The following is a 14,720-nucleotide window of genomic DNA, read 5'->3' as shown; positions in this document are numbered from 1 at the left end:
AACCATTAGAACAGATTGAGACATACCGTAGAACTCAGGGGTCCAATTTCTCATGATTTTCATATCTCACTCAAAGAACAGTATCTAAGTAGATAATAGATATTAAAAGAACATCATCTGCCTTAGAAAATTATTATAAGTATCATGTAAAATAAATTATTTTTCCCCAAATGTTTTAAAACCCTTAAGAGTAAGCACCCTGAATCACTGATGTTAAAGAATCACTGTTATTGATATAAATCATTGATTCTTTGTTACAATAAGTACTGAGCTTTAGGTTAGGACATACGAACACTTTAGATGAACACTGTCTTCTTCTTTCCTTACCCTGCACAAGATCACTTTGCTTCCTCTCCTTCTCCATCCTCTAACACCCAGGATCTCATGGGTACAACTCCACTCCCTGTTTCTACTCCATTTCATAGCTCATAGCTGAATGAACCTGCCCGAGACATTTCACACACTTACCCTTTTCAATGACACTACCCCTCTTCTTTCAATTTTTGTCTGCCTTGGGAAAGTCCCCTTTCCTGTCTTTGATTCTCTCATAATAAAACTAAAAAAACCCAATACACTAATTGTGGCCAAGTCAAGTCAGAGTAATAAAGGGACACCCCTAGACCAAGAAAGCAAAGGTATTCAATGTCTAAAACAACCTCAGGAACACTTTAAATGTATAGATACATTTCATAATATCATACTGTCTTCAAACTTCTACCTAAATCTCAATTGCAGTTTAATACAAATGCACTGCCCAAGAATCAGTATTCAAGGGGAACATTTAACCAATATTCAACCTTTCTTTTTCTTGTTCTATAGTATTGTAATTACAGTTTGCTATGTTTAATTGCAAATGTATTCTTTCAGCTCCATTATGGGTTAAAAAGGCTTTTGTGGCATACCTGGTAACCAGGCGTACCTGTGTGGGATATTTGCAAGTGTAATCTTGGGAAAAATAAGATTTTATTTCCATTAAAAGTAATATATATGTTATTCAAGTTTAGTAAACACGGTGAGTCTTTGTGAAGGTAAGGTAACTCCTGAGCCTTAGTGTTTACTCACCTCAGAGGGCGGTTGTGGGGATTTAAAAGGAGCATTTGCAAATCCCTTAATGCACTACTCGGCATAAATGAGACCCTCATATATGAAGCTGTTAAATTAATGTTAGTATCAGTAATATTAACAAGATGTAAACTGTGCTGTCTATATACTGTTACCAAATATCTAGCCAACATAATTGAACACCTCCTTATGTGTGAGACACTAAAATGGCTGCTGTGGATATATATTTTTTAATCTAATTTGTACAGCAACCCTGAGAAGTAGACACTACCAATTTTATAACAAAGTTGCATTTGAGAAGTGAAAGTATTTGACTAAGATCACATGTTCAGCAAGAGAGATAACTAGACAAACACGTTTTTCACTACCCAAATGTGAACACAAATTTATTCCTCTGTGCTTTTAACATGTTATAACAATATTTTACAATGATTCTGAACTATAGGAGGGACATAATATGAATTTTCGAAAGAGTTTCTCTGCACAGCCATGCCACAAACATTCATTCCTGAAAGTCTGTCAGACGATCTCATGGGATTATAAGAAGCTTGCTCCCAGCTGACCCCTGAGGATGCCATTTCTTTTCTCCCTACTTGAATTACCTTGAGCCAAGTTTGTCCAGGGTAACAAGAATATATATGCATTTCCATTTGTGTGGAAATCATCACTTCAACTTTGTAATACTTGTTCCATGAAAGGATCGCCTATGAAGATTGGTCCCATAAAATTTATCTAGAAGGAATGTTAACTTTATATCATCAGCCAGAGAAAGTGAAAGCATAATTTACCAATAAAATATTCTATTTATTCTATTTAAAATGTACATAGAGTTAGTAAATTATCCATACTCTAAGCCCTAAAGGAAGCACTGTCCATTGGACTTGAAAGAATAATCATTTAGTGGAGTTTAAGTCAATACATAAGGGAATATTTCATTATCATATAACATTTCGCTCACTTTCCCCTGTTTTATTTTCATGTATGGATTTGTATATCTACTGTTTACTTCTATTTACTCCTTTTTTGAACTTCTAAGTAATAGGCCCTGAAGAAGATGACATGTTTTTAATTACATTAGATTCTAAGATATATATTGTATGAGTGACTAATATAGTTGGCAAACATTACATCTAGTGAAATCACCCCTATTTTTAAAAAACAATCAGATGACACGGGAGTTTTGTTTGGCGTATAACACAAAGAAGATTTCATTAAACATCTACACAGAAATGTCTTTGTACTTATACTTTAATGCATCTATCTAATCTTACTAATTCTTCTTTAGAGGCTCAATTTTCCAATTATTTGTGTTAATACTCTGACCTAATAGTGGGGCAAAATTTGTATTACTGGTATATAGATCAAATGTTTTCAAAGATGAGATATAAGAGAGAAAGGGCAAGAAAAAGGCATTCATTGCAGGGCAGAGATGGTAGGTTAATGATACTGTAAGTGTACTCACTCCCTGTAAGACTGAACCATTTCCAAGTGAACAATCATAGGCGCAATTAAAGTTTTATCATATTTTAATAAATGATTCAGAGAGCTTTGTAAAAAATCCAAAGAGACATTTTAAAGAAAGTTGTGATCAATAATGGCAGTCTCTCAAACACCTGACACAACAAAAGGAAGTCATAAAATGAACAGCAATGAAATTACAATTAAAGTCATGGTATTTTTTTTTTTTTTTTTTGCGGTACGCGGGCCTCCCACCGCCGTGGCCTCTTCCGTCGCGGATCACAGGCTCCGGACGCGCAGGCTCAGCGGCCATGGCTCACGGGCCCAGCCGCTCCGCGGCATGTGGGATCTTCCCAGACTGGGGCATGAACCCGTGTCCCCTGCATCGGCAGGCAGACCCCCAACCACTGCGCCACCAGGGAAGCCCCATTCATGGTATATTTTAACAATAATAATATATGGTACTTTTGGCTCCCAGTTATATCAGTTTAAAAATCCAAAGGTATTCAATTTCCTGTATTTAAGAAGCAATGACAGAATTTTTTCATTTAAAATACAGTTGTTATTTTAAAGAGAAAAGAAAGAATTATTTTCTCAGTGGGGCTAAAAAGATATAAGATCATCCAATTCTATATACAACGTCTACTCAAATTTGTCTGTGGCCGATGAGGTTTATTGGCACTGTTCAAGGCATTCCTTCCTCCTTCCCCTCTTTCATGGTCTGGCATTTTTCCTCACCACTCAAGGGTTTCATTCCTCCAAACTTCATTTTACCTTTAGCTGCCAAGAGCTGATGGCTTTCCCTGTTGCCTAAAGCAGTTTCCTTCTAGCTACACAGAGAAGGAAGAGAAAGTTAAACCTTCAATGAAGAAATTTCATTTTGCAGAATGCAAAAGACACCAAAACTGTTCTCTCATATTCCACAAAAGTAATCTACCCACGTCTGTGAATGCTCTCCTAAAAATTCTCATATGAAAATCATTTTCATGCAATCTTAGACTATCCATTTCATTATGACCTTGCCATCTTAAACAGTAATCTAATCCTACAAAGTTCTCAAGAAGGAAGCCCTAATACCTCCATGTGAGAATGAATTAGCTAATGTGAGATGTGTAAAATGGAGGCCCAACTTCAATTAGTGCACAGATGTATTCCAACAGATTACAACAACCACGTTGTGCCACCATAATTGCAAAATTTAACCAAATCCCTGGTGACAATTCGTGAAATAGTTTAGTCCTTCAAAAAGAAACATGATTGCCAAATTCTTTACCAGAAACAAACAAATATGGTTAGACACTTGCTAGATAAAAATATCATTAATCAAAGCTGACTGCTTAACCAAAAGCTAAATTTTCAACCAAACAGTAATAGCAAAACTACTTATTTGTTTCATATATTTAAGTATAGTCTCAAAAAAGGAGGAGACTTACCGTCACACAAAGAGTGTGTGAGGAGATTGGTTCAAGACAGTAGAGTAGAAGGACGTGCTCTCACTCCCTCTTGCAAGAACACTGGAATCACAACTAACTGCTGAACAGTCATCGACAGGAAGACAGTTGGAACTCACCAAAAAAGATACCCCAAAGACAAAGTAGAAGCCACAATGAGACGGTAGGAGGGGCGCAATCACAATAAAATCAAATCCCGTAACTGCTGGGTGGGTGACTCACAGACTGGAGAACACTTATACCACAGAAGTCCACCCACTGGAGTGAAGGTTCTGAGCCCCACGTCAGGCTTCCCAACCTGGGGGTCCGGCAACAGGAGGAGGAATTCCTAGAGAATCAGACTTTGAAGGCTAGTGGGATTCGATTGCAGGACTTCGACAGGACTTGGGGAAACAGAGACTCCACTCTTGGAGGGCACACACAAAGGAATGTGTGCATCGGGACCCAGGGGAAGGAGCAGTGACACCATAGAGACTGAACCAGACCTACCTGCTAGTGTTGGTGGGGGTCTCCTGCAGAAGCAGGGGGTGGCTCTGTCTCACCGTGAGGACAAGGACACTGGCAGCAGAAGTTCTGGGAACTACTCCTTGGCGTGAGCCCTCCCAGAGTCTGCCATTTGCCCCACCAAAGAGCCCGGGTAGGCTCCAGTGTTGGGTCTCCTCAAGCCAAACAACCAACAGGGAGGGGACCCAGCCCCACCCATCAGCAGGCAAGTGGATTAAAGTTTTACTGAGCTCTGCCCACCAGAGCAACACCCAGCTCTACCCACCACCAGTCCCTCCCATCAGGAAACTTCCACAAGCCTCTTAGATAGCCACATCTGCCAGAGGGCAGACAGCAGAAGCAAGAAGAACTACAATCCTGCAGCCTGTGGAACAAAAACCACATTCATAGAAAGATAGACAAGATGAAAAGGCAGAAGGCTTTGTACCAGATGAAGGAACAAGATAAAACCCCAGAAAAACAACTAAATGAAGTGTAGATAAGCAACCTTCCAGAAAAAGAATTCAGAATAATAATAGTGAAGGTGATCCAAGACCTTGGAAAAAGAATGGAGGCAAAGATCGAGAAGATGCAAGAAATGTTTAACAAAGACCTAGAAGAATTAAAGAACAAACAGAGATGAACAATAAAATAATTGAAATGAAAAATACACTAGAAAGAATCAATAGCAGAATAACTGAGGCAGAACGGATAAGTGACCTGGAAGACAGAATGGTGGAATTCACTGCTGCAGAACAGAATAAAGAAAAAAGAATGAAAAGAAATGAAGACAGCCTAAGACACCTCTGGGACAACATTAAATGCAACAACATTCGCATTATAGGGGTCCCAGAAGGAGAAGAGAGAGAGAAAGGACCCGAGAAAATATTTGAAGAGATTATAGTCGAAAACTTCCCTAACATGGGAAAGGAAATAGCCACCCAAGTCCAGGAAGCACAGAGAGTCCCATACAGGATAAACCCAAGGAGAAACATGCCAAGACACATAGTAATTAAATTGGCAAAAATTAAAGACAAAGAAAAATTATTGAAAGCAGCAAGGGAAAAATGACGAATAACATACAGGGGGACTTCCGTAAGGTTACCAGCTGATTTTTCAGCAGAAACTCTACAAGCCAGAAGGGAGTGGCATGATATACTTAAAGTGATGAAAGGGAAAAACCTACAACCAAGATTACTCTACCCGGCATGGATCTCATTCAGATTCGATGGAGAAATCAAAAGCTTTACAGACAAGCAAAAGCTAAGAGGATTCAAAACCACCAAACCAGCTCTACAACAAATGCTAAAGGAACTTCTCTAAGTGGGAAACACAAGAGAAGGAAAGGACCTACAAAAACAAACCCAAAACAATTAACAAAATGGTAATAGGAAAATACCTATCAATAATTACCTTAAATGTGAATGGATTAAATGCTCCAACCAAAAGACACAGGCTTGCTGAATGGATACAAACACAAGACCCATATATGCTGTCTATAAGAGACCCACTTCAGACCTAGGGACACACACAGACAAAGTGAGGGGATGGAAAAAGATATTCCATGCAAATAGAAATCAAAAGAAAACTGGAGTAGCAATACTCATATCAGATAAAATAGACTTTAAAATTAAGAATGTTGGGCTTCCCTGGTGGCGCAGTGGTTGAGAGTCTGCCTGCCGATGCAGGGGACACGGGTTCATGCCCTGGTCTGGGAAGATCCCACATGCCGCAGAGTGGCTGGGCCCGTGAGCCATGGCCGCTGAGCCTGCGCATCGGAGCCTGTGCTCCGCAACGGGAGAGGCCACAACAGTGAGAGGCCCGCGTATCGCAAAAAAAAAAAAAAAAAAAAAATTAAGAATGTTATAAGAGACAAGGAAGGACACTACATAATGATCAAGGGATCAATCCAAGAAGAAGATATAACAATTATAAATATATATGCATCCAACATAGGAGCACCTCAATATATAAGGCAACTGATAACAGCTATAAAAGAGGAAATCGACAGTGACACAATAATGGTGTGGGACTTTTTAACACCTCACTTACACCAATGGACAGATCATCAAAACAGAAAATTAATAAGGAAACACAAGCTTTAAATGACACAATAGACCAGATAGATTTAATTGATATTTATAGGACATTCCATCCAAAAACAGCACATTACACTTTCTTCTCAAGTGCACACAGAACATTCTTCAGGATAGATCATATCTTGGGTCACAAATCAAGCCTCAGTAAATTTAAGAAAATTGAAATCATATCAAGCATCTTTTCTGACCACAACACTATGAGATTAGAAATCAATTATAGGGAAAAAAACGTAAAAAACACAAACACATGGAGGCTAAAAAATATGTTACTAAATAACCAAGAGATCACTGAAGAAATCAAAGAGGAAATCAAAAAATAACTAGAGACAAATGACAATGAAAACACGACAGTCCAAAACCTATGGGATGGTGCAAAAGCAGTTCTAAGAGGGAAGTTTGTAGCTATACAAGCCTACCTCAAGAAACAAGAAAAATCTCAAATAAACAATCTAAACTTACACCTAAAGAAACTAGAGAAAGTAGAACAAACAAAACCCAAAGTTAACAGAAGGAAAGAAATCATAAAGATCAGAGCAGAAATAAATGAAATAGAAACAAAGAAAACAAGAGCAAAGATTAATAAAACTAAAAGCTGGTTCTTTGAGAAGATAAACATAATTGATAAACCATTAGCCAGACTCATCAAGAAAAAGAGGGAGAGGACTCAAATCAATAAAATTAGAAATGAAAAAGAAGTTACAACAGACACCACAGAAATACAAAGCACCCTAAGAGACTACTACAAGCAACTCTATGCCAATAAAATGGACAGCCTGGAAGAAATGGACAAATTCTTAGAAAGGTATAACCTTCCAAGACTGAACCAGGAAGAAATAGAAAATATGAACAGACCAATTACAAGTAATGAAATTGAAACTGTGATTAAAAGTCTTCCAACAAACAAAAGCCCAGGACCAGATGGCTTCACAGGTGAATTCTGTCAAACATTTAGAGAAGAGCTAACACGCATCCTTCTCAAACTCTTCCAAAAAATTGCAGAGGAAGGAACACTCCCAAACTCATTCTATGAGGCCACCATCACCCTATGAGGATACCAAAACCAGACAAAGATACTACAAAAAAAGAAAATTACAGACCAATATAACTAATGAATATAGATGCAAAAATCCTCAACAAAATACTAGCAAACAGAATCGAACAACACATTAAAAGGATCATATACCATGATCAAGTGGGATTTATCCCAGGAATGCAAGGATTCTTCAATATACGAAATCAATCAATGTGATACACCATATTAACAAATTGAAGAATAAAAACCATAGATCATCTCAATAGATGCAGAAAAAGCTTTTGACAAAATTCAACACCCATTTATGATAAAAACTCTCCAGAAACAAGGCATAGAGGGAACCTCCCTCAACATAATAAAGGCCATATATGACAAACCCAGAGCAAACATCATTGTCAATGGTGAAAAACTGAAAGCATTTCCTCTAAGATCAGGAACAAGACAAGGATGTACACTCTCACCACTATTATTCAACATAGTTTTGGAAGTCCTAGCCATGTCAATCAGAGAAGAAAAAGAAATAAAAGGAAGACAAATTGGAAAAGAAGAAGTAAAACTGTCAATGTTTGCAGGTGACATGATACTATACATAGAGAATCCTAAAGATGCCACCAGAAAACTACTAGAGCTAATCAATGAATTTGGTAAAGTTGCAGGATACAAAATTAATGCACAGAAATCTCTTGCATTCCTATACACTAGTGATGAAAAATATGAAAGAGAAATTAAGGAAACACTCCCATTTACCACCGCAAGGAAAAGAATAAAATACCTAGGAATAAACCTACCTAGGGAGATAAAAGACCTGTATACAGAAAACTATAAGACACTGATGAAAGAAATTAAAGATGATACCAACAGATGGAGAGATATACCATGTTCTTGGATTGGAAGAATCAATATTGTGAAAATGACTATACTACCCAAAGCAATCTACAGATTCAATGCAAGCCCTATCAAATTACCAATGGCATTTTTTACGGAACTAGAACAAAAATCTTAAAATTTGTATGGAGACACGAAAGACCCAGAACAGCCAAAGCAGTCTTGAAGGAAAAAAACGAAACTGGAGGAATCAGATTCCCTGACTTCAGACTATACTACAAAGCTACAGTAATCAAGACGATATGGTACGGGCACAAAAACAGAAACATAGATCAACGGAACAAGATAGAAAGCCCAGAGATAAACCCACGCACCTATGGTCAACTAATCTATGACAAAGGAGGCAAGGATATACAATGGAGAAAAGGTAGTCTCTTCAATAAGTGGTGCTGGGAAAACTGGACAGCTACATGTAAAAGAATGAAATTAGAACAATCCCTAACACCATACACAAAAATAAACTCAAAATGGATTGGAGACCTAAATGTAAGGCCAGACACTATAAAACTCTTAGAGGAAAACATAGGAAGAACACTCTTTGACATAAATCACAGCAAGACATTTTTTGATCCACCTCCTAGAGAAATGGAAATAAAAACAAAAATAAACAAATGGGACCTAATGAAACTTAAAAGCTTTTGCACAGCAAAGGAAACCATAAACAAGATGAAAAGACAACCCTCAGAATGGGAGAAAATATTTGCAAACGAATCAATGGACAAAGGATTAATCTCCAAATTATATAAACAGCTCATGCAGCTCAATATTAAAGAAACAAACAACCCAATGCAAAAATGGGCAGAAGTAAATAGACAATTCTCCAAAGAAGGCATACAGATGGCCAAGAAGCACATGAAAAGCTGCTCAACATCATTAATTATTAGAGAAACACAAATCAAAACTACAATGAGGTAACACCTCACACCAGTTAGAATGGGCATCATCAGAAAATCTACAAGCAACAAATGCTGGAGAGGGAGTGGATAAAAGGGAACCCTCTTGCACTGTTGCTGGGAATGTAAATTGATACAGCCACTAAGGAGAACAGTATGGAGGTTCCTTAAAAAAATAAACATAGAATTACCATATGACCCAGCAATCCCACTACTGGGCATATACCCAGAGAAAACCATAATTCAAAAAGACACATGCACCCCAATGTTCATTGCAGCACTATTTACAATAGCCAGGTCATGGAAGCAACCTAAATGCCCATCAACAGACGAATGGATAAAGAAGATGTGGTACATACATACGATGGAATATTACTCAGCCATAAAAAGGAACGAAATTGGGTCATTTGTAGAGACGTGGATGGATCTAGAGACTGTCATACAGAGTGAAGTAAGTCAGAAAGAGAAAAACAAATATTGTATATTAACGCATATATGTGGAAGCTAGAAAAATGGTACAGATGAAATGGTTTGCAGGGCAGAAGTTGAGACACAGATGTAGAGAACAAACGTATGGACACCAAGGGGGGAAAGCGGCAGGGGGTGGGGTGGTGGTGTGATGAATTGGGAGTTTGCAATTGACATGTATACACTGATGTGTATAAAATGGATGACTAATAGGAACCTGCTGTATGAAAAAATAAATTAAATAAAATTCAAAAAAAAAAAGAGTGTGTGTGTGTGTATACATTCTAGTGTAAGTATGATGCTATCATTCACCAACGTGAATTTTGAGCCCACTCCCCTTCCCCAATAATAGTGATGGACTTTCCTGTATTAGTCCACAGTGTCTCTCTGAGCCTTCCCTAGTGAACACTTTGCATTTGTGAGATAATCTGCCCCTTGAGTCTGGAGTAAACACCAATTCGGATCATGTTGGCACCTGTTGACCATACTTCCATCAACTGAGCCCACTCAAGTGGCCATATTTATTACAAAACATGATTTTAAATTTAGTGATTATTAAGCGACCCTCAAATTTTGGTAAAACATACAGATTTAAACCTAATAAGGTCATCATTGTATATTAGGAATCACTTACACTAAAGTCATAAAGTCATTGGCTTATGCACTCCAATGTTTCTTCAAAATACATTTTAATCCAGTTATGGTCACTGCCTTTCTAAGGGTGTGTTACAGTCTACTTCCCTTTGAATACCTTAATGCCTACACTGCTGAGAGATGGGAATACATCTCAGGATATTTTAACTTTACCTCCTCACAATCATAGTACTGAGTGTAAATACACCCAATGCTCAACAAATAAAAAAGAAATTGAATCCTAAAATTCGTAAGTTTGCAAGGTTAGTGCACTCTATGATGAAATAAGTCTTAATCTTCGTACTTAATTATTTACATAAATATCTAGGAAACCCCTACTGCTTCATTGTAGGTACTGTTATGGAAGCAGTGCCCGTTCATTTGGAGCACTCGATACACAAATCCACAAAATCCACAAAATACCCACATGCTGTAATAAGCACTATGGAGGAAGAAAACAAGGAAGCAAGACAGAACCTAACAGGTAACAGCTTACTTTTGACAAGGTGATCAAGAATGATCTCTGTGACGCAGAGACCTTTGAGCTGAAGTTTAAACTTTGCAAAGGAGCTAGGCATTTAAAGAGAGGAAGGAATAGTCCAGGCACTGGGAACACTTGAAGAGGCCTAGGGAGTGAAATTGTTTCATGTGTTTCAGGTACTAAAAGACCAGGGTGGGGACTTCCCTGGTAGCGCAGTGCTTAAGAATCCGCCTGCCAATGCCAAGGACACGGGTTCAAGCCCTGATCCTGGAAGATCCCACATGCCTCCCAGCAACTAAGCCGGTGCACCACAACTACCAAGCCTGCGCTCTAGAGCCCACGAGCTGCAACTACTGAGCCCATGTGCCACAACTACTGAAGCCTGCGTGTCTAGAGCCCGTGCTCTGCAACAAGAGAAGCCCCCGCATTGAGAAGCCCATGCACTGCAACAAAGAGCAACCCCCGCTCATCACAACTAGAGAAAGCCCACGCACAGCAATGAAGACCCACCACAGCCAAAAATAAATAAATTAAAAAAAAAAAAAAAAGACCAGGGTGGCTGGAGCATATAAATGAGTGGGAGATGCACTCAGGGAGATTGTAGCGGAGGGCCAGATCAGAGAGTGAGCTGTAGGCTACCAGAAGGAATTTGTTATTAATCGTTTTGTGTTTCTGCATTTATTCCTTTTTTCTATGTAGTTATGAGCCACTGAATGTTCTTAAGGAGAGGCATAATGGCATTGCTTTGTATGAAGAGTGAATCACAAGGGAGCGAACTATGGAGGTAGGTTAATGTGAAGGCTGTAGCAGGAATCCAGGAAAATTATGATGATGCCACTAATTTGGTGGCAGGGTAGATATAGAAAACAAAGTGGAAGAGGTACAGCTGAGAAATATAATTGAACAGAGATGCGTTTGGGAGATAAGATTGAGAGATCTAAACATGGACTGATTAGGGATAAAATGCCGTGATGAGGAACAGAAAGCAATCAACACTTGGTGGATGGTGGAACCATTAATCCAGATGACAAAGACTGGGGAAAAGGATCTGAGACAAGAGTTTTAGGGAAAATCATAAATTATTACCACTATGATGTGAAGAATGACCCATTCATATTAATAAACTTTAAGTTCCTTTACAGGGTTAGAAAAATAACATATAATTCTTCCCAGTACTTCACACTCTCTCACATGTCTAACAGGAAGAGACATTAGGTAAATATTAATTTTTATTATTCATGAAAAATGCAAGATTCTGTTCTTTTTCCTTGCCACAGAGAAAGTTGGTTGGTCACATTAAATAAGGTGAATAGGACCCCAATGATTCCACCTCTGAATTTCTTACATTTTCTTTGCTGCCAAAACTCTTCTCAGCAACAGGTAGCAAAATCACAGAAGCACTACCACAGGAGGGCTCCCATGGTCTCTCCTGGTCCTGAGAGTCACAGAGGCAGGAGGATGCTCTTGGCAGAGAGCCAGACCTGACTCATCTTTCTTCCATAGAAGCATCAGGTACCCTGTAAGCCCTGCCCTGCACCATAGGAATCATGGCAAACCATATACCCGGCTTTTATAAGAATATGTCATGGTGTCCCACGATTGCACAATGGTTCACGTTCAAAAGGGGACCTCTAAATAAAGAGGTACTTTAAACAGCTACAAAATACAAAAACGTACCTTAAGCAAAACTACTGTCGGTTGCCTGATACAGGGCACATCCTTCATTACATCAAATGCCATATTTTGTCTAGCATTTTGTTTTAAATAAGCTGTTCTAGCAATCATGATCATTCCACACACAGGGCTCAGATAAGGCTTTCAGATAATAAAATTTGTTAAAGATCCTACTTAACATAGTTTCTAAAAAAGTGAATTCTAGTTTAAATTGTTTTAAATGATGGAAAAATAAGTTAAAGACTTTTCAATAAAATGGACTGTTTAATAATTGGACTTGGTTTGCAGATGATATATAGATAGGTTTTATTGACATTAAAGCAAAAATCATAAATATATATTTTAAATTACCAAAGAAAGACAATACCTTTCTCCTGCCCATAGAGAAGCATGAGAAATAGAAAAGAACATTGTGTTTCTGAAAAAACCTGAACCTTCTAGCACTGACTTCACACTCAACAACTGAAAATCCATCATTCTTTTAAAAGCCTATGTTGACTTGGTCTTTATCTTATTGAAATGAGCTTTTTAAAACCTCCCCTAAGCTTCTCTCACATAAAAATTGCTCTTAGCTTCAGAGGAGATATAAATTATTTTGAATACTGCAACTGTAATAAAAAAAACACTAAAATAATGAGAAATATGTTTGCTGTAATCACAAAAGTTGGCACTGAAGTTTCTAGTATGTTAATCTCGCTTTAATCTTTTGTCTTTAATAGAAGTGACGAAAACAACTATTTTCTTCTTAAACTAAATGACGGTTTCAGCTGAAGCCGATAAAAAGTTAAAATGATTCTGAATCTCATCTGAATTTCACTATAAAATGCACATTCGTTTGAAAAAAAACTGCGTCGAGAAATGGGGCTAAGCAGTCCCGTCAATCATTTGTGTTTGTGTGCTCCGAAGGGGTTCGGCGCATCCTCGCCGTCTCCACAGGTAGTGTCAGCTCTGTTGGTTCTGCACGCTCACATTTGCAGATGGGAAAAAGAACACATGCTTTTTGCTCGTAAAGAATACGACCTACCCCTGGAACCGAAACCCATCCAACGACTCAGCTAGCGTAGACAGAAAGAAATAATAGTAAACCATGAGGTGCAGCTAGCTGCCTTGCCTTTCCACATTTTCTGAACCTGAAATCCACACCGTCAAAACTGGCAAAGGACCGGTTGCCTTTCCAGCTCCTCTTTGTCCAGTCGCTGGCACCTCCTCGCCTAACTTCTCCCCTCTACTTTCCAGGTGGCATTAACACCGGTCGGCCAAAACACGACAGATGTGAAATCAGGCACAGGTGGGTGTGGCGGTCGAGGCGAGCACTGGCGAGAGACTGGCGGTTTCCCTCCCCGCCATACCGGAGGAACAAGAGAAAAGGCACTTACTTGCAACCTTGCCCGCCGACCATGCTCACCCAGTGCGCACGCAGAGTCTGGCGCCGGGTAGGGGGCGGGCTTCAGGGACCCTTCCTCGCTCCCGGCCTCTCTCCCGCGGCGTCCCCTCCGCTGCCGCTGCCACTGCCGCTGCCGCTCCCTCTTTCTCTGGGCTCCTGTTGCTCAGCGGACGCCTGCCACTACCCGCCGCTGGCACCCAGCCCCAGCCGGCCGAGCCCGCGGAATTGGAAACCAGACACCGGACGCAGCACTGCGGGCGAGGGCCAGCCCGGAGACTGCGCCCCTCCTTCCGGGGCGCGCCCAGGGAAGCAGCGGCCCCGCCCCGGTTCTCCGGCCCCTCCTCGCTCCCCGCCCTTTCCCCACCCTCGCTCCCCGCCGCCCTCCACTCCCGCAGGGGGCGCGGGGCGGGGACCCAGCCGGCGAGGTATTGGAGATGCTGCAGTCTCGCTACCGTGCGCTAGTAGAAGGCAGAGGAGGGGATGGCAAGACCGTGCACCCTCACCTACCCCATTGGGTGGGGCGCGCGCGTGTGTGTCCAGGAGCCAGAAGAGCCCTTCTCTTACCTCACTCCGCCCCCATCACCCCTTCCTCCCTTCCTGCTCAGCAGAATCTGCTGAGATTTCCGAGAAGTCACTTACTGCGGCTTGACGGGGAGCTGGAGAGAACTACGGGCAGAGGAGGTGGGGACCTATGGCAAAGGCCCAGCCATTGTCTC

General features: G+C 40.1%; 1 protein-coding gene across 1 annotated transcript in view; it reads right to left on the bottom strand.

The window, feature by feature from the left end:
- Window positions 1-14,236, bottom strand: part of SCN9A (sodium voltage-gated channel alpha subunit 9) — a 148,926-nt gene extending 134,690 nt beyond the window's left edge. Inside the window, exon 1 of the mRNA XM_019923191.3 lies at window positions 13,997-14,236. The gene's annotated coding sequence lies outside the window, so the exon portion shown is untranslated. The remainder of the gene's footprint in view (window positions 1-13,996) is intronic.
- Window positions 14,237-14,720: the final 484 nt, after the last annotated feature.

Source organism: Tursiops truncatus, chromosome 7 (assembly GCF_011762595.2).
Source record: "Tursiops truncatus isolate mTurTru1 chromosome 7, mTurTru1.mat.Y, whole genome shotgun sequence".
Classification (NCBI taxonomy): domain Eukaryota; kingdom Metazoa; phylum Chordata; class Mammalia; order Artiodactyla; family Delphinidae; genus Tursiops; species Tursiops truncatus.
This window is presented reverse-complemented; position numbering and strand designations above follow the sequence as displayed.